Source organism: Plecotus auritus (assembly GCF_963455305.1).
Source record: "Plecotus auritus genome assembly, chromosome: 14".
NCBI lineage: Eukaryota > Metazoa > Chordata > Mammalia > Chiroptera > Vespertilionidae > Plecotus > Plecotus auritus.
Window position 1 is genome coordinate 6047497 of NC_137780.1, and position 18412 is coordinate 6065908.

At 50.0% G+C, this 18412-nt stretch overlaps 1 protein-coding gene across 3 annotated transcripts in view; it reads left to right on the forward strand.

The window, feature by feature from the left end:
• CHRM3 (cholinergic receptor muscarinic 3) overlaps window positions 1–18412 on the forward strand; it is a 113962-nt gene that overhangs the window by 45233 nt on the left and 50317 nt on the right. Inside the window, exon 2 of one of the 3 annotated variants that reach the window (XM_080651215.1) lies at window positions 1966–2184. The exons of 1 other annotated variant lie outside the window; for it this stretch is intronic. The gene's annotated coding sequence lies outside the window, so the exon portion shown is untranslated. Of the gene's footprint in view, window positions 1–1965; window positions 2185–2231; window positions 2368–18412 lie in introns of those variants that run through there. One more of the 3 variants, XM_080651217.1, reaches the window with a different exon arrangement.

The following is an 18412-nucleotide window of genomic DNA, read 5'->3' on the forward strand; positions in this document are numbered from 1 at the left end:
GAGCAGTTGTTCCACTTGGGGACACACACACACACACACACACACACGGTTGGGTTTTCTGTGTGTGGTGCGTATGGTGAGATGCGTTGATAACCCATTTTGCAAGTCATTTGTGTTTATATCTGTACAGGACTCTTTTTTTTAATATATTTTATTGATTTTTTACAGGGAGGAAGGGAGAAGGATAGAGAGTTAGAAACATCGATGAGAGAGAAACATCGATGAGCTGCCTCCTGCACATGCCCCATCGGGGATGTGCTCGCAACCAAGGTACATGCCCTTGACCGGAATCAAACCCGGGACCCCTCAGTCCGCAGTCCGACGCTCTGTCCACTGAGCCACACTGGTCAGGGCAGGACTCTCTTGATTGTGTTACTGTTGTCCCTTCATCAAGGCTACAATCTAAAACCTGTGCCTTGACTGTGATGGAATCTATGTCATCGGTCGGCAAGGTTCGGTTACGTTCAAGGTCGGCTTCAGACCCGCCTTTCATGCTTCAGACTTTTAAGGTGTATTGAGAAGGTGCGATTTCAGATGCATCAGTGGCCGTCTCTCAGTTTGGTCCAAGTCTCACGGTTTCATTTTTTCCAAGGCCATGTGGAAAACGGCTGGGACGCGTGCTTAAAAGAAAAAGTCTTTTAAGGGGAAGAAAAAAAAAAGGTTAATTTGATAACTGAAAGAAGAGAATGTCCTCAGAAGTATTTACCATAACTTAAGGTACTGACATAGGCAACGAGCCCTCGGCTGTCTGGATCCTTTATTTTTGTAAAAAATAAGATCACTGGATTTACTTACGTATTTGTAAACCATGTATTTTCAAGATGTTTGTCATACCCAAACATTTTCTAAACTTCTCTTTGGAGTCTCCAAGACTGTGAGCAGCAAATAACCTTTGAAACTGTATTTAGAATTTATTCATCTGTGTGGAAGAGATTAGAGTTTTCTGTTGATACATTATTTTAAATTTTTATTTATTGAGTTTGGAGAAGAGGGGAAGGGGAGAGAGAGAGAGAGAGAGAGAGAGAGAGAGAGAGAGAGAGAGAGATACCCGGCCATCCCAGGGCAGACAAATCTGAACCCCCCTTAACTCTTTCACTATAAAATGGTGAAATGAGCCAAAACCAGTGTGGCTCAGTGGATAGAGCGTCGGCCTGCGGACTGAAGGGTCCCGGGTTCGATTCCGGTCAAGGGCATGTACCTTGGTGGCGGGCACATCCCCAGTGGGGGGGGGGGGGATGCAGGAGGCAGCTGATCGATGTTTCTCTCTCATTGATGTTTCTTGCTCTCTATCCCTCTCCCTTCCTCTCTGTAAAAAAAATCAATAAAATATATTTTTTAAAAAATAAAATAAAATGGTGAAATGAGCTCCAGTGTTGTTGGGAGTTGGATTGTGTCCCGGGAGAAACGTGTGCTGACATGACCATCGATGCCAAAATGCCGTCCTGTTCGTCTCTCTCACACTTTACTTGCTGAATCGGAGTGGGTTTTTAGAATATGCGGGCTTTTGCAGCTAGTCCCGCGGTTTTGAACGCTAAGAGACAGAACCCGAGGCAAGGTTTTAAGAACCAGCGTTCGTTCCTGCTCTCAAGTAGCTCTTAGTGTTAATTAGAGCAGAAGAGAAATCCACCTTAAAATGTATCCCACCTGCACAGATGCGTCCAATTCGGACTTTTAGGAATGCCATTACCGAGCGGTTCTTCTCTCTCTCTTTTCACGGAAGTAGTTGAAGTGCCTTAGACAACAAGTCCCGTCGAGATAACCCCTCCAAGGCTCGCTCCCTCTCTGAGTCCCGTAATTTTCCATCTCTGACTTCACCAGCACCATCGGCAGCTCCCGGGACATTTCAGCTGCTCACACGTTAGGAACCTCCAACTCTGTGTGGGTGTTGGAAGCCAATTTGAAACACGGAGGCTGAAGGAGAGCCATATGTCCCTAATGGTTTGATTTTATTTTATTTTTTTTAAGTGAACGCACTGCTGCCAGCTCCGAGGGGAGACAGGGAGCCGCTCCGACGTAAGAGCCGCCCGAGAGCCGAGCCGGGCGGGCGGGCCGCGGCACGTCCATCCCCCGCAGGAACAGCAGCCGGCCCGGGGCTGCTGGGAGAATCCGCAGAGCTCACACGTTGCTGCGGAACGATGATGCTGCTGCGTCCTGGTGGATAAAAAAAAAAAAATGTGTTGAAAGGTCAGTGTTTCGCCTGATACGTTTGAATGCATAGATCCGTCGGTTAATTTTAAATCCGAGCGTGGACGCCGGGTCCCACCCTCCCACTTGGAGAAGAGAGCTGCTAGCAGCCCAGCTCCCGCCCCTGCCGCACCTGCTGGTGTCCGTGACCTCGGGTGACCCCTGTGGGTGACGGTAAAGCAGGTGCGTGTTGAACGGATGAGGGGGGGGGAGGGGCGGTCCCTGAACCTGTATACAAAAACTGCTTATACTTGTCATTGCTGCACAAGGGACCGATGTTTTTAACAAGATCCAAGGCTTAGGAAACCAAAGAAGCTTCGTGTTTCTAAGCGTGGCCGTGGGAGGGCGGGGTGAGTCCCTTGCCTTGCGTTTCCCACCTTCCCACTTCGGACGGGAGCTTGTGATTGGTGAGCCCTCCTTCTGGTTCAGGTGAAAGCAGGATAAAGGCCGTTTCAGCCAATATTTGTTCTCCTGGCGGCTCCGCCGAGCTTAGCTCCACAGCCTGGGGCTTTCTGCGTGTTTATCCCTGGATCAGCCTCAAAGGGGGCAGATGGGGTCAAGCCCGTGAGTCCTTCTGACCGTTTCATCTGGCGATTCCAGTTCTACTGTTTTTGCAGAGATGCCCTCTGACGGTGAGCACACCTCCGGCATGTGCCCATGGAAGGTGAGGGGGATCCAACAGCACGTCATGCGCTTGGATGTCCGTTCCGCGTCCGTAGCCGCGGGCTTTCAGGCGGCCCCGTTGGGCGTCTGGGCTGTCCGTCGCGGTGCGGACTCGGTGCCCAAGCGGGAGGCCTTTGAGAACAGGGAGCCCTCAGGGGAAGTGGCGGGTCCTCACACCCGTCCTCCCGCAGCCCGTGGGAAAGGGCTGGCATTTGTGTCCTGCTCCGAGCACATGAAGGGAGATCTCTGTTTATTTCCACGAAGAAAGGACATTGTGTGTGTGTGTGTGTGTGTGTGTGTGTGTGTGTGTGTGGCACCTGTGGTGGCAGGAGCCGTTGATTGCTTCCGAAGGCTTTGTCCCAGCGCCAGCCGCGGCAGGATTTTTAAACTCTGAACTTGGACCCGGGCACCAGCCAGACGCGCACGGGAGACCTGGGTGCATTGTTTCCGTTCTGAAGGGCAGGGTGGAGACTTGAACCTCTGCATTAGCCGTGTCGTTGCCACGGTGGCGGTGGCTCAGGGGCAGGGACTGGCCCTGTCACGTGTCCCACCTGCAGATGAGTGAGGGTGGCCCGTGGCGGGAAACCTATGGGTTGGCATTTTTATTAAGTAATCGTTAACGTTTTCGGGGCTTCTGAAAAGAATAAATAATGAGTAACGCATGGATGACATAAGTAAGTCAAAACAGTGAGTTTCTATTTTAATGGTGTACGGAAAATCTACCCTCCTAAGAGATTACAAAGAATGAAGAAAAAAAACCTTTAAGATATTGTCAGTCCAAATGAAAACATTTCATAATGGAAGTTCAGAAGCCATGGTAAGCATATAATCTGGTTGGAGGTTACAGGCGCTCGTCCGTATTATGTACACTCATGAAGATTCAAACGAGACAATATAATGATGTCGCATGAAAAAGTACATGTAGCTGTTGCGCAGGTGAGGGCGGGAACCGAGCTAATGGGGCAGATATCCAGGACGAGGAGGTATTTTTAAAATGGACCTTAAAAATGGGTAGAGCCCTAGCTGGTTTGGCTCGGTGGGTAGAGTGTCAGCCTGCAGACTGAAGGGTCAAGGGCACGTGCCCGGGTTGCAGGCTCGATCCCCAGTAGGGGGCATGCAGGAGGCAGCCGATCAATGGTTCTCTCTCATCATTGATGTTTCTAACTCTCTCTGCCTCTCCCTTCTTCTCTGAAGTCAATAAATATATATGTTTTTTTTAAAGAAAAGGGTTGAGAGTCTGTCCCCTCAACAAAGGGTAGGGAACGGCATTTCAGACCCTGAAATTCTAGAAGAAAACGAAAAGTATTTCATTTCCAATTCTCATTCAGCGTTTGGTTCAAGGAACAAGCATTTAGATACAGCGCGGCATATTTGATCTTCTTTCCCATACGTCATTCCATTTCTTTCATGTTCAGCCAAAGCCTGTGAAGCAGTGTAACCACTTGATTTTGCCGGACGAGTTAGAAAGATGTAGTCACCTGGAAAATGCTAGAAGGACAACCGAGACCGGTTTTCTTCCAGTCTTGGGAGTGGTGCCGGGTTTCATCGGGTTGACTTGGTAGCTAATGACACAGAAAGAACCTGCCAGACACGTTCCCAGTACCCTTGGCTCTCTGCACCCAACCCTCCCTGCACCCAGGGAGTTGCAAGAGTAGGTATTAGGGCCACTCACCCACCCCCACCCCAAATAAGTATTATTTTTGTCAACATAATCATCTTTCCTCTTGCAGTTTAATAGTAGAAAGGACACAAATAACAAAATTGGGAGACTCTGATTCCAGTGTTGACCTTGTTCCTTCATGCGCGTCATGACTCCGGTGGAGCAGTCGGACGGTCGTGTAGGCTTTAATATAGAGAGATAATGAAGAGTCTATACAATATGTGCATGGCAGGCCACGCGTTGCATTGCTGCTCAATGTGCTTAACGAATAGTTACTCGGCGGAAGAAAACCAAGATGAAACTAAGATGTGAAATGGCTGAGCAAAGTCACCAGGCCGAGGGACCCCACCGGTGCATGAATCCGTGCACCAGGCCTCTAGTTTAAAGTATAAAATAAAACTTGCCACAAATAGTATATTTCTTTTTTTTTTTTTAATGTCATGTTATTCCCCCTCTTTTTTTAAAAAAAAATATATTTTATTGATTTTTTACAGAGAGGAAGGGAGAAGGATAGAGAGTTAGAAACATCGATGAGAGAGAAACATCCATCAGCTGCCTCCTGCACACCTCCTACTAGGGATGTGCCCGCAACCAAGGTACATGCCCTTGACCGGAATCGAACCTGGGACCTTTCAGTCCACAGGCCGACGCTCTATCCACTGAGCCAAACCGTTTAGGGCCACAAATAGTATATTTCACTCAGAACTAAGTTACCATAGGCAAGAGTGGCATTTCTGATGATCCTTCCAGTGCATTCTTTCCAGCCTGGAAAAGCTATGCATGTGTTGTAGGAACATTCATCAACCTAATGGCGCTTTATTGAATCTCGTGTTTCTCTGACTGGGGTTTCGTAAATACGTGTACGTTGCAGGGTAGATAGAGAGCAGCTATCTCCTAGGGGAGTAGAAAAGATTCAAAGGGGAAGAAAAGTCAAGCTCGGCTTGTGCGATTGTCATCGCTGTGCTAATCCGTTTTGATTAAAGCGTGGCAGCTCCTGTCCGGGCATATACTGTTCCGAGATTAGCACGTGAGTCCGTGGAGACCTGAGAGCTTACTCAGTATTCCCTGCGTCCTCTCTCTCATTTCTTCTGTGTAATGGGAGAAATATTGCTGCGTTGTAACATCAATGCCACCTGATTCTACTTGCACTGGGAAGCGGTGATCACTTTAACTTATTTAGCGCCACGAAGGCAAGATCACTCAGGTATTTGCCAGAAATAATCAATATGTAAGCAGTCCCCTTCAGTGAGCATGAGACAGTGCCTAAGGAACTTGCATCGACACTTCTCACCAGGGTAAAATGAAGTGTTTTCTACAGTGTAATTGAATTATAGCTTTTCAAAAAGAATTTTAATGTCTTGTCAATATTTTTCTTGGAGATGTCAATAATTTATGTTATCTTGATCAGCGATGATATGAACACAGAATTAGTTTTTTTTTTTTTTTTACTTATTTGGACTTTATATTCTCAACTCTCTGTGTTTTAGGTGCATGATGGGTAGATAAGGGCGGGCACATCCAACAGTTAGGCAAGCATTTGTCCATCTCCCGGGCTGCTGTTACTGAACCACATTCTGCAGCTTCTGACCGCTGGCCCAGGCCGGACGGGCGTGGGTACCGACACACACCCTGTACCTCACACCTTGTACCCCACACAGCCAATCACGTGTAGGATGGATTAAATAGCACCCCTACCCTTTGGTGTAAATCGTTGGAGATGTTTCTAAAACTAGACTGGGAATTGCTGGGGTCTGTGTGACTGACCCCGAGCGAATACAGCCCTGAGGGGCCTCCTCTACTCTCCATTCATTTAGCCCAGAAGTCCTCAAACTACGGCCCGCGGGCCACATGCGGCCCGCCGAGGACATTTATCCGGCCCGCCGGGTGCCACTGCCTGTCCTGCTTAGCAGCCGACTCGTCCCAGGCCCGCAGTGCACATAGGAATTTGTTCATAGTTTTGTTTTTTTTAAGCTATGGTCTGGCCCTCCAATGGTCTGAGGGACAGTGAACTGGCCCCCTGTTTAAAAAGTTTGAGGACCCCTGATTTAGCCCCTGCTGACTCTGGGATGTGCGGATATGGCCCCAGGGTGCAGACTCCCACACCAATCCAAGTAAGTGCCCCAGTTTTTCCAGAAATCCGGGGGGCTTCTTGCCTTTGTGGACCCTAGATGATGCTGACCTGAAGATAATGATAGCATAGGAGAGTACATGCTGGTCCATAGAAACCTCCCAGATTTATAGAAATACTAGAGGCCCGATGCACGAAAATTCGTGCAAGAGTAGGCCTTCCTTCCCCCGGCTGCCGGCACCAGCTTCCCTCTAGGACGCGGGACCCAGGCTGGCTTCCCTCCGGCCCCGGCTTCATCAGGAAGGACACCCGGAATGACGTCCGGTCTAATTAGCATATTACCCTTTTATTATTATAGGTGTCCTGAACTTTTAATGGCATGTATGTAGCCCAGGGGACTCTCTTTATCAGGCGGTTTGCTGAGAATACGTATGGCAAAGTCCACACACGGCCCTGTGGGGCTTGTGCTGGCCAGAGCCATCACCCTTGTAGCATCTTCAGATTGAGCTGGTTTACGCCCACAAGACGTAGTCATGGTCAAGAAGCAAACGAGGAATATGAAGGACCGGGTTAGAGTCCAGGCCTTGCTGCTCGTTGAATTGAATGTGTTTTGGAAAGTGGCCTCACTAGACTCTCGCTCCCTCGCTTGTAAAATGCGTTCCCGGGGGGCCCTGGCGAGGATTAATGAGGTCCCACAGGCAAAGTGCCTGGTGTGAGGGACACATGGAATAAATGCTAATGTCAGAATAGTTTAAAGGGATGACTCACCGCTCTGGCATTTGCTCCACATGGGTGCATAGCTCACAGTTCCTCCGCCTTCCTCCCCCGGATCCATGTGAATTTCTATTGGTTCTATTTCAACTTCTCCCAACATCAGCTTAGCTAGAAATCCTAGTGGCTAAGTCTCCCTTCCCGACCCTACCCATAGAATCTGTTCAGAAGACCTGATGCGTGTACCCTCGAGGTCAGCGGTCGCCAGCACGCGGTCCACGGACCATTGGCGGCCCATGAGGCCCGAAAGGTTGGCGACCGCTGCTCCAGGTGGTCCGTGTTCTTCTCTGCATCCTTACGCAAGAGCCTGATTTCGGACTCTCGTCACCTCTGCACCCGCGGGCCAGCCTGTGCCTCCTCCTCACAGGTGACCTCGCCTCCTCCCCGCCCGCTGCCTCCTGCACTGTCTCATGCACAAACCACTCGGCTGGGACAGAGGCAGTAATTCTGCGTGTGACGGGTGCAAACTCCTGGGGAACCGCCGCGTTAGCTGCCCTCTGTGAAGACAGAGATGACGGTAAATGGGGACCAACCAACTCGAAGCCGTGATGCGCTGGGGACCCTGGTTTGTGACAAAGTAACAATCGTGTGTTGGTTATTATCTTCAGTTTGGCATCTTGCCTGGCAGACGTGTCTGTCCGAGTGCATGTGATACAGGAGAGCGTTGCAGATGTTCCGGAAGCTACTAGGACACAGTTGAAAATATTCCTTGTAGAGCCAGCAGCCGGGGCCTGGAGACCGGCTTCCCTCGCTACCTCCGTCCCTTGACACGTGAGTTACACGTGAAGCCACAGGGAGTCACCTGCGTGATGGGGTCTAACGGCACCGCCTTCGTGAAGCCACTGTGACGATCGGGGGTAGGATCCTGCCCCCCGTGGACTTGGCCCGGTGAATGTGCATACCGTCGCGTGTTAGCGTGACTCCGAGTGGAGGGGGAAGCCCGTTTTGCAGGTCCCCCTTCCTGAAGGCCTTCACCTTCTGTTTGCCTATCCCGGTGATTCCGAGCGGCTGGCCCCCGCGCCCAGAAGAATGGAGATTAAAATGTTCTCTCATTTCAAGGCGTCAGGTTCGTACTTTCTCGGCCCATTGAACCCCTGACAGTGAGGCACTCTCTGTGACCTTTTTTGGTCTCACCCATTGTTTAAAAGCCTCCGTTTGATTTTAAAAGGCCTTTTGTGCGGCTTTTTCCTGATGCTTATTATAGGTTGGGAATTGTGAGCTATAAAAAGGGTTTGGCTGCATCGTGCCTTCGCCACGAACGTAACTTCGTGGGGCACGCTGCCCCCACAGAGCAGCCAGGGTCAGCGTGACTTTTGTAAGAGTCCGTGAGAGAAGCATTAGAGAAGGGGAGGAAAACCCCCTCCCTCGCACCCACCACGCCCCGTCCCCCCACTCCCCGCACCGAATGGATTGCCGCACGCTCCTCGGGCCCGTGTGAGTCTCACCTGGGCTGTGGGCACGGCTACCCCAGGGACAGAGCCCCCCCCCCGCCCCCCAGGCTTCCCCAGCAGGGGCGGGTCAGCACCCACCTCCGCTCTGTCTGACCTGCACAGTTTGACCCTCCGAGGGCCAGGGCACCTGACACACACAACTCTGACATACCACACCCCAGTTCGGGGGCAGACTCGGCAGTCACGAGAGCCCCTAAAGCTAAGCCCGCTCCACAGGGTCAGCTCCTGGCCAACAGCTCCTCCACTGAGTCACAGCCGGTCCTCAGTCAACCAGCAGGAGGGCCAGCAGCCCACACAGGGACACACAGCCCGAGCACTCAGCTCCAGGGACCCGGGAGACTGTGGCACTGGACCCCCCCGCCCCCCGCCCCGACTGGACACGACTCCGCGGGCCACTCCACCGAGACTGGGAGACAGAGCCGCGGCCTGATACACAAAAGCAAACACCGCAAGGAAGCCGACATGAGGAGGCAACAAGATGTGTCCCCCAAGGAGAGGACAACAGCAAAAGGAAAAGAACGAAACAAAATGCAGACCATCTAGCAGATGCAAAGGTCCACGGGTTCTGAGGATCCTCACTGATGACAGCGAGAACTTCAGCACAGAGACAGGAAACGTGACAACGGAGATAGGAAATCCAAAAAAAGAACCAGTCAGGCCCTCACCGGTGTGGCTCAGTGGACAGAGCGTCGGCCTGCGGACTGAAGGGTCCCAGGTTCGATTCCGGTCAAGGGCATGTACCTGGGTTGCGGGCACATCCCCAGTGGAGGGTGTGCAGGAGGCAGCTGATCGATGTTTCTCTCTATCCCTCGCCCTTCCTCTCTGTAAAAAAAAAAAAAAACAATAAAATATATTTTTTTAAAAAACACCAGTCAGAAACGAAGAAGACAGTCACGGGAACAAATGGCCTGAGGACACACCTTTAGCGTGTTCTGTGTGCATGGTGCACACGCAAGTGTCTGCTTCAAGCCGAGGCAGGGCGCTGGTCTCGACTCAGAGGAGAGCACGCGTTTCAACCGCCAGCTGGACGGCCGTCTGTACTCGGGAAAACGACGCGTGGACGAACTCTGGTGGTTCAAATGGGGGTGTTGCAGGTCTTGTCTCAAAAAAAAAAGGAATCCAGGGAGCTGTCACGTCAAGGGAAATAGTTGACAGCGCTTGTTGCCAGTGGCAGAACGCAACCTTTCAAGAAAAAATGAAACTTTGGAGCAAGTATATCTCCTACTGTGAGCGTGACAGCTGTATAGTATTGAGGGAGTTTTCTGATGAGACAGGTGGTGGTATTAATTAAGGTGGCTTTTGTGGATTATGTAATGAAATGTGCTGGAATTGGGAAGAGCTGCATACTTCAGGGAGCCGAGGTTTTTAAAAAACGCAAGATGCTGCCAGTTCTCCACAGGAAGAAGATTCACTCAAAATGCAGCGGATGTTCATAGAACACAGTGTGAGGACTTCATCGGGGGGTGAAGAGTCCGCGTCGCAACCCAGTGGATCTCCTATTTAAGAAACTACCACTGTTGCCTTAGCCGGTTTGGCTCAGTGGATAGAGCGTTAGCCTGCGGACTGAAGGGTCCCAGGTTCAATTCCGGTCAAGGGCACGGGCCCAGGTTGTGAGCACGATCCCCAGTGGTGGGCGTGCAGGAGGCAGCCAGTCAAAGATTCTCTCTCATCATGGATGTTTCTATCTCTCCCTCTCCCTTCCTCTCTGAAATCAATAAAAATATTTAAAAAGTTTAGGTGTAGTTTCAAAGTAAAATACCCACAATTATCTTTTTTTTAAAATATATTTTATTGATTTTTTACAGAGAGGAAGGGAGAGGAATAGAGAGTTAGAAACATCGATGAGAGAGGAACATCGATCAGCTGCCTCCAGCACACCCCCTACTGGGGATGTGCCCGCAGCCAAGGTACATGCCCTTGACCAGAATCGAACCTGGGACCCTTCAGTCCTCAGGCCGACGCTCTATCCACTGAGCCAAACCAGTTAGGGCACCCACAATTATCTTTAAAAAATATTTAAAAACTACTCTTTTAACTACATACTATCTGTGTGAAGCTGGATTTTCTTCACGTATTTCCATCAGAACAACGTAGCTCTTGGCAGATAGAATCAGAAGCAGACCCAGAATCTAGCTGCTTCTGTCAAACCAGACCTCGGTGTCATTTGCAAAAATGAAGAGTCACACTGCTCTTACCGAAAAATGTTTTTTTATAAAATACAACCTCTTTTCAACAAAATTGTATGGTCTTATTTATTATGTGATGTTTTATAGTATGTGTGTCATTGGGTGGTTATTATTTTAAGTTCTTCTTTAAATTCTCAGTTTTAACTTTTCATATGGTAATTATACACTGAGTGGCCAGATGATGATGATCTCTGAACACATACTAATCTGGCCACTCAGTGTATATCCTATATCATAAAAGGCTAATATGCAAATTGCCCCCTCGACCAGGAGTTCGACCGGCAGGCAGGCCGGCCAACCGCCCATGTCCCCTCCCCCTGGCCAGGCTAGCCGGACCCCATCCATGCACGAATTCATGCACCAGGCCTCTAATATATTTATACACCAAGTGGCCAGATTATTATGCGTTCAGAGATCATCATCATCTGGCCACTCAGTGTGTATAGATAGATAGATAGATCCCCATAAACAAAAAGCCTTTGGTGTCACAATCATTTTAATACAGTGACGAGGACGGGGGCTGGGGACCCGGTTTGAGAACCGTGTGTTAGGCACAGGGACTGCAACCTCCAATACCGTCTCCACCTTCGCCATCTGCCAGGGAAGCACAAGGAGCAAGGCAGCTGGGACATCCCGTGGAGACGGACGGGCGGTCTCGGAGGGGCTGCGGGAAGAGAGGTGGGAGGGAGGCCTTCCGACGGGAAATGTCACTCATCTGAGTCTTCACGGTGTTTGTCTGAACCCTGAAGTTCAAGTGCACAATAGGCCAATGAGGGGAGGGTGGGCATTCTTAGAGGGCACAGTGTGTCCAGGAAACCCATGGCAAGAGGGCATGCCATGTTCTGGAAACTGCCCATTTCGATCGCCTGAGTGAGCCCTGGGTGCGGAGGCGGGCATCAGAACATGGATCTGACCCCAGGAGGGGGAGGGGGGCCAGTAGAAGGTTCACGTCCTAGGAGGTAACCCCAGCTGCAGCCTGGAGGTCGTGCGGGTTTGGGAGAGACTGGGGAGAGGGAGAAGTACTTTAGGACAACATGGCGATGGTCGGAGAGAGAACTGACCCAAGTCTGCACGGAGGCCTTTTGGGGCCGGGGGTGAAGCGGCGGACGGAGCAATGCTGGTGAGGTTGAATTTATGGGGCGTGGGAGCCAACCGAATGCCCAGTGGGATGAAGAAAGTGGGAAATGGCTTGACGTTTCTGGCTCAGGGCCTTGGAGAGCAAAGGTGCCCTTTTTTGAGTGACAGACAGGAGCAGGGCAATGGGAATATGCCTCAGCGATATTGACGATCGTAGGACACAGGGTTCTATTCTGAATATTTATTTATTTGAATGCTCACCAGAGGAGATTTTTTATTTCCCCCGTTGATTTCCAAAGGGGGAGGGAGGGAGGGGGGAGGGAGGGAGGGAGGGAGGGAAGGAGGGAGGGAGGGAGGAGCATCGATGTGAGAGGGACACATCAATGGGTTGCCTCCCAAACATGCCTCGACGGGGGGTGGGGATCGAACCCATATCCCAGGTACGCACCCTGGACTGGGCATCGAAATGAGCCTTTTGGTCCTTGGGCTGACACTCTACCCACTGAGCCACACCAGCCAGGGCTACCGTTTGTTTGCAGCCTGCTTCACCGAAGGCTGAGATTCAGGAGGACACCCGGCGGTGGTCTGCGTGTGCGTGAAGAACTCCGCGGCGTTCTCCGTCACGGTTAGTTTTGTAGGTTCCTCGTGTACTGAGCTGTCTGCATCCTTGCGGTGTGAGTGAGAACAAAGCGGGAGTGAGGGAAGATGGAATCCAGTGAATGCGCCTGAACAGGGAAACGGTGAGCATTTTCTAGTACAAATCGCTTCTTAAATATGTGGCGGCATTTAGACCATTGAAGACATTTTCGTGTTGGTTTACATTCAAATGCTCTTTTTTTTTTTTTTTTTGGCCAACTATTTGTGATCTATAAATAGTCATTAGATTGTTCCCTCAAAAACACTTAAAAATCTCGCCCTCGCTGGTTTGGCTCAGTGGATAGAGCTTTGGCCTATGGACTGAAGGGTCCCAGGTTCGATTCCGGTCAAAGCGCACATGCCCAGGTTGCGGGCTCGAGCCCCAGGAGGCAGCCAATCAATGATTCTTTCTCATCATTGATGGTTCCATCTCTCTCTCCCTCTCCCTTCCTCTCTGAAATCAATTAAAAAAAAAAAAAAAACTTAAAAATCTTTACTGCTGACGATGATTGGCCAGAAATGATGGTCCAAAACTGAAAAATATAACCAGTGATTACCTACCTGTGCCTGTGTTTTACACGTTAAACCATAGATTAAACTACGGTATGAAGATTGTGGTTCTAGCTGAAACCGGTTTGGCTCAGTGGATAGAGCGTCGGCCTGCGGACTGAAGGGTCCCAGCTTTGATTCCGGTCAAGGGCATGTACCTTGGTTGAGGGCACATCCCCAATGGGAGGTGTGCAGGAGGCAGCTGATCGATGTTTCTCTCTAATTGATGTTTCTATCCCTCACCCTTCCTCTCTGTGAAATATCAATAAAATATATTTTTTTTAAAAAAGACTGTGGTTCTAGGCTATAAGAGTAAATATAAATTATTAACAATCTTCACACGCTGATTCTATCGCAGAAGAACCTGAGTCTGGATAATGTTCAGTGTTGTGGCCACGGGGCCAGGCTGCTTGGATGGGGGACTTGCTTCGATCGATTCACGCTTGGTGGTCCCCTGAGTACATACATGTGAAATTCAGTGACTCACGTGACGTTGTTTAGCACATATTACATATAGGTAACGATGCTTAATATCTCATTCTGTGTGATTAGTTGGGCTAACTTTATCCAAAAACAGGAACACGGCCAAAACCGGTTTGGCTCAGTGGATAGAGCGTCGGCCTGCGGACTGAAGGGTCCCAGGTTCGATTCCGGTCAAGGGCATGTACCTTGGTTGTGGGCACATCCCCAGCAGGGAGTGTGCAGGAGGCAGCTGATCGATGTTTCTCTCTCATCGATGTTTCTAGCTCTCTATCCCTCCCCTCTCTCTTCCGCTCTGTAAAAAATTAATAAAATATATTTTAAAAAAAACAAAAAAAAACAGGAACACGGGCATTTTCACAGTGCCTCCATTCTTCGAAGTGGTATCTCCCTCCCCCTGCCACCCCCACCCAGATATCTCCATTGGCTAAATTTTATCCAGTACATATTGTATGTCAGCTTATCCTTTAATCATCTCTTTTCCTGGTCATTTAATCAAGTTGGCCAAATTCTGTCCCACTTACTCGCCACCTTTTCGAGTGACCTCTCCATGACCTCTAGGCCCAACCTGTAGCAGCACCTCAAACCAGCCTGAGCCAGAGTGCAGGCTGGGTCCCGCTCAGCATCTGAACAGCTCCCCGAAGCGGGGGCCCAGGAGGGCAAGAAGGAGGCCGGGGGGGCGGGCATGGACCCCAGTGTTTCTCCAGCTGTCGCAAAGGTTTATGAAGAAAAGGAGTTCCAGCCGAAACCGGTTTGGCTCAGTGGATAGAGCGTCGGCCTGCGGACTGAAGGGTCCCGGGTTCAATTCTGGTCAAGGGCATGTACCTTGGTTGCGGGCACATCCCCAGTAGGAGGTGTGCAGGAGGCAGCTGATCGATGTTTCTCTCTCATCGATGTTTCTAGCTCTCTATCCCTCTCCCTTCCTCTCTGTAAAAAAAAATCAATAAAATATATTTAAAAATAAAAATAAAAACCATTTGCCATTTGAAGACAAGGGTTTCTCTAGGACAGTGGTCGGCAAACTGCGGCTCGCGAGCCACATGCAGCTCTTTGGCCCCTTGAGTGTGGCTCTTCCACAAAATACCACGGCCTGGGCGAGTCTATTTTGAAGAAGTGGCGTTAGAAGAAGTTTAAGTTTAAAACATGTGGCTCTCCAAAGAAATGTCAGTCGCCGTACTGTTGATATTTGGCTCTGTTGACTCACGAGTTTGCCGACCACTGCTCTAGGAGACACGGCTCCAGGCCGGGGAGGGAAACGTTCCAGCTGAACCTGGAGTATCTTGTGGCACCAACAACCAGGAAGCCAAAGACTCCGAGCCGACCCGGTGGGCTTCAACCCACCAGGGGGACGGGGCTGCAGCTCTGTGGGTTGGTAATTAGACTCGAAAACTGGTAGCTTTTGGAGAATGCTAGGAACTCCCTCGGTATTCTGGAAACTGGTCAATAAAGAGAAAGACTCAAGCTTTGCTTTTCTGCTTTTCTTCTGCATACTGTTTCTCCAGCCGTGCCAAATCATGGGTGAGGGAAATGTTATTTTTTTAGAAAAAAAAAAAATCCCAGTTAATAGCTGAGGAAGAAATGGTAAACTTAGAATAGAACGGCTTTTTTAAAAGCCTCGCATGCAATCATGCATGTGGGCAGGGATCATCCGTTGCTGTCAGAATCGTTAGCGGGAAGGATGAAAAACAAACCAGGACCTTCAGCGAAGGGGAGAAAGCAGGACTCGGAGATCAAAAGAACAAAGGCCAGGGAGAGGCAACGTGTGGGCCTCGTTTGGACCTGATTTGAAGAAATCGGTCCTCAAATAACATCTGAGATCTAAGCAGAGAATACTCTCAGCGAGCATTCAAGGGACCTGGAACATTCTGTAAGCGTGGCATTGGTCGGGCGCTTAGGTATGTAGGATGGGCAGGCGGGCATTTAGGTGAAATCCAATTGCCGTGTGTTGGCAGTGTCTGAACCTGGGTGACGGGGTTCCTCACGCAATCTCTGCATCTGTGCATGTTGGAAATGTCCCATTATTGAAAGTAAAAATTGATTTTTTTTTATTATTCCATAGGGTGCCCTCTTTTAAAATACAAGGCATTTGTATTTGGTTCAAAGGGGTGATGATGCTAGAATGGGGAAAGAATGATCATAATTTTTTTAATATATTTTATTGATTTTTACAGAGAGGAAGGGAGAGGGATAGAGAGCCAGAAACATCGATGAGAGAGAAACATCGATCAGCTGCCTCCTGCACACCCCCCACTGGGGATGTGCCCACAACCAAGGTACATGCCCTTGACCGGAATCGAACCTGGGACCCTTCCGTCCTCAGGCCGACGCTCTATCCACTGAGCCAAACCGGTTAGGGCAGAATGATCATATTTTTAATTCACCTGTTTTTGTAGGGGAGAAAGACAGTGTATGTGCTGAGGAAAAGAAGCGTAGCACTGTATTCTAAAGCCGGCGTGACGTCAGTTTGTCATCCCCACTGTCACTGGCTGGGATCCCTGTGTCTGGTCTCCGAGGGCCCTCCCTGCAGGGACTGGAAGGAAACGTCAGGCCGTTCTCACCGTCACATTCAGGGAGCGGGGGGGGGGGGGGGGGGGGGCTGTATGCTGAGCCCCCCCCCAGTGCAGTTCAAGTACGTTGCCTATGTGTGTCTCCTGTCCTCCCCAGTAACCCTGCTCAGCACTGTGTCTGCTGCCACGGACAAGTGGTAAGTGGAGACCATTTCCCCCCTGCTTTCACGATCCTTTGAAAGATGAACCCATGGAAACATAATGGGAAGGTTTTCCATAGTTTAGTCCAAACGAGTCCCTGTCACACGCTTCTTTCCCAGGCATGGATTCATTACTCCGGAAATCAAATCAAACCATAATCCACGAAGCCGTATCCTGGCTCGAGGGAGGGAAGTGTCTGTGGCGTTCCTTTCTCTGACGGCGTGATCTGATCAGCGCCTCTTGAGGGCTGAATCTGTCTCGATTGCTTCTTTCTGCTTTTGTCCTTGAGCATTTGCCACCCAGAGAAAACGGCTCCCTAAGTAGGAGGCTGAGGAGCCGGCGTGAGTCTATCATTTGCGCAACCAGAATTACACCAGAGAAGCAGTGATCCTGAAATCGTGTAGCGCCTGAGACAGGGGTGGGCAAACTTTTTTACTCGAGGGCTACAATGGGTTCTTAAACTGGACCGGAGGGCCGGAACAAAAGCATGGATGGAGTGTTTGTGTGAACTAATATAAATTCAAAGTAAAGGAGCGGAGGGGAGAGCGAGAGAACTGGATAGAACAGCCGGATCCGGCCCGCAGGCCGTAGTTTGCCCACGGCTGCCCTGAGACCACATAGATGCGTGGGTGGGCCCGGACCCATGCTGGTCACGCCTTCAGCCATCAGAACACGCTCTGAACACATACCTCAGTGACAACCTGGTCCCCATCCTCACTGCCTCCCACCCTGAGGTCTGAGCCAGAGGGCGAGGGGAGCTAATCAATGGGGATGTCATGAGATCCTCAATCAGAATGACAGCAGCTCCCCGAGCTCCACTCCTCCCCGTGCCAGACGTGGCTCTCCTGCGCTTCATGCATCCACACCGTCCCTCTTCCTAGACGTTGTTTATTGAGGCACACGTGTCCCCTGAGGAACTGGTGGCTTGTGGGAAGTCACCTGCCTCACATCAACAGGCTGGACTGTGCTAGAAGCAGGATTTGAACTCTGCAGTCGGCACTGAACTCGGCCGTCCCCCCCGCCTTTTTTTTTTTTTTTTTTTTTTTTTTGGTGCCCTGATCAGGAATCAAATCCGAGAGTTCTGGTGCATAGGGTGATGCTCAACTCACTGAGCCACACTGACCGGGGCAAACCCTGCCTTTTCGTCTCTCTTCAGTGAATCTCCTTGAGGATGAATGGGTTATTAGCACCCGCTAAAAAAAAAAAAAAAAAAAGGTGTAATTAAAAGCATACCAGCCCTGGCTGGTTTGGCTCAGTGGATAGAGCATCGGCCTGTGGACTGAAGGGTCCCAGGTTCGATTCCGGCCAAGGGCATGTACCTTGGTTGCGGGCACATCCCCAGTGGGGGGTGTGCAGGAGTCAGCTGATCGATGTTTCTCTCCCATCGATGTTTCTAACTCTCTATCCCTCTCCCTTCCTCTCTGTAAAAAATCAATAAAAAATATACTTAATAAATAAAGAAATAAAAGCATAACCAGTCACCGGTAATATACACTGAGTGGCCCAATGATGATGATCTCTGAACACATAATAATCTGGCCACTCAGTGTGTGTGTGTGTGTGTATATATATATATATATATATATATATATATATATATATATATATTAGAGGCCTGGTGCATGAATTCGTGCATGGGTGGGGTCCAGCCAGCCTGGCCAGGGGGAGGGGACATGGACGGTTGGCCAGCCTGCCTGCTAGTCAAACTCCTAGTCGAGGGGGAAATCTGCATATTAGCCTTTTATTATATAGGATATACACTGAGTGGCCAGATTATGATGCGTTCAGAGATCATCATCATCGGGCCACTCCGTGTATAACAAGACGGTTAGTAACCATGTTAAGAGTTTGTTAACTCCATCTGCACGTTAATCCTGCCCTAACCACAGCGCCCCTCCGCCCCCACCTTGGTTGCGTATGCCCAGGGGTCGGGCATCGGTGTGTCCACAGGTCTTGCTGTGGGAATAAAGGATTTCTTT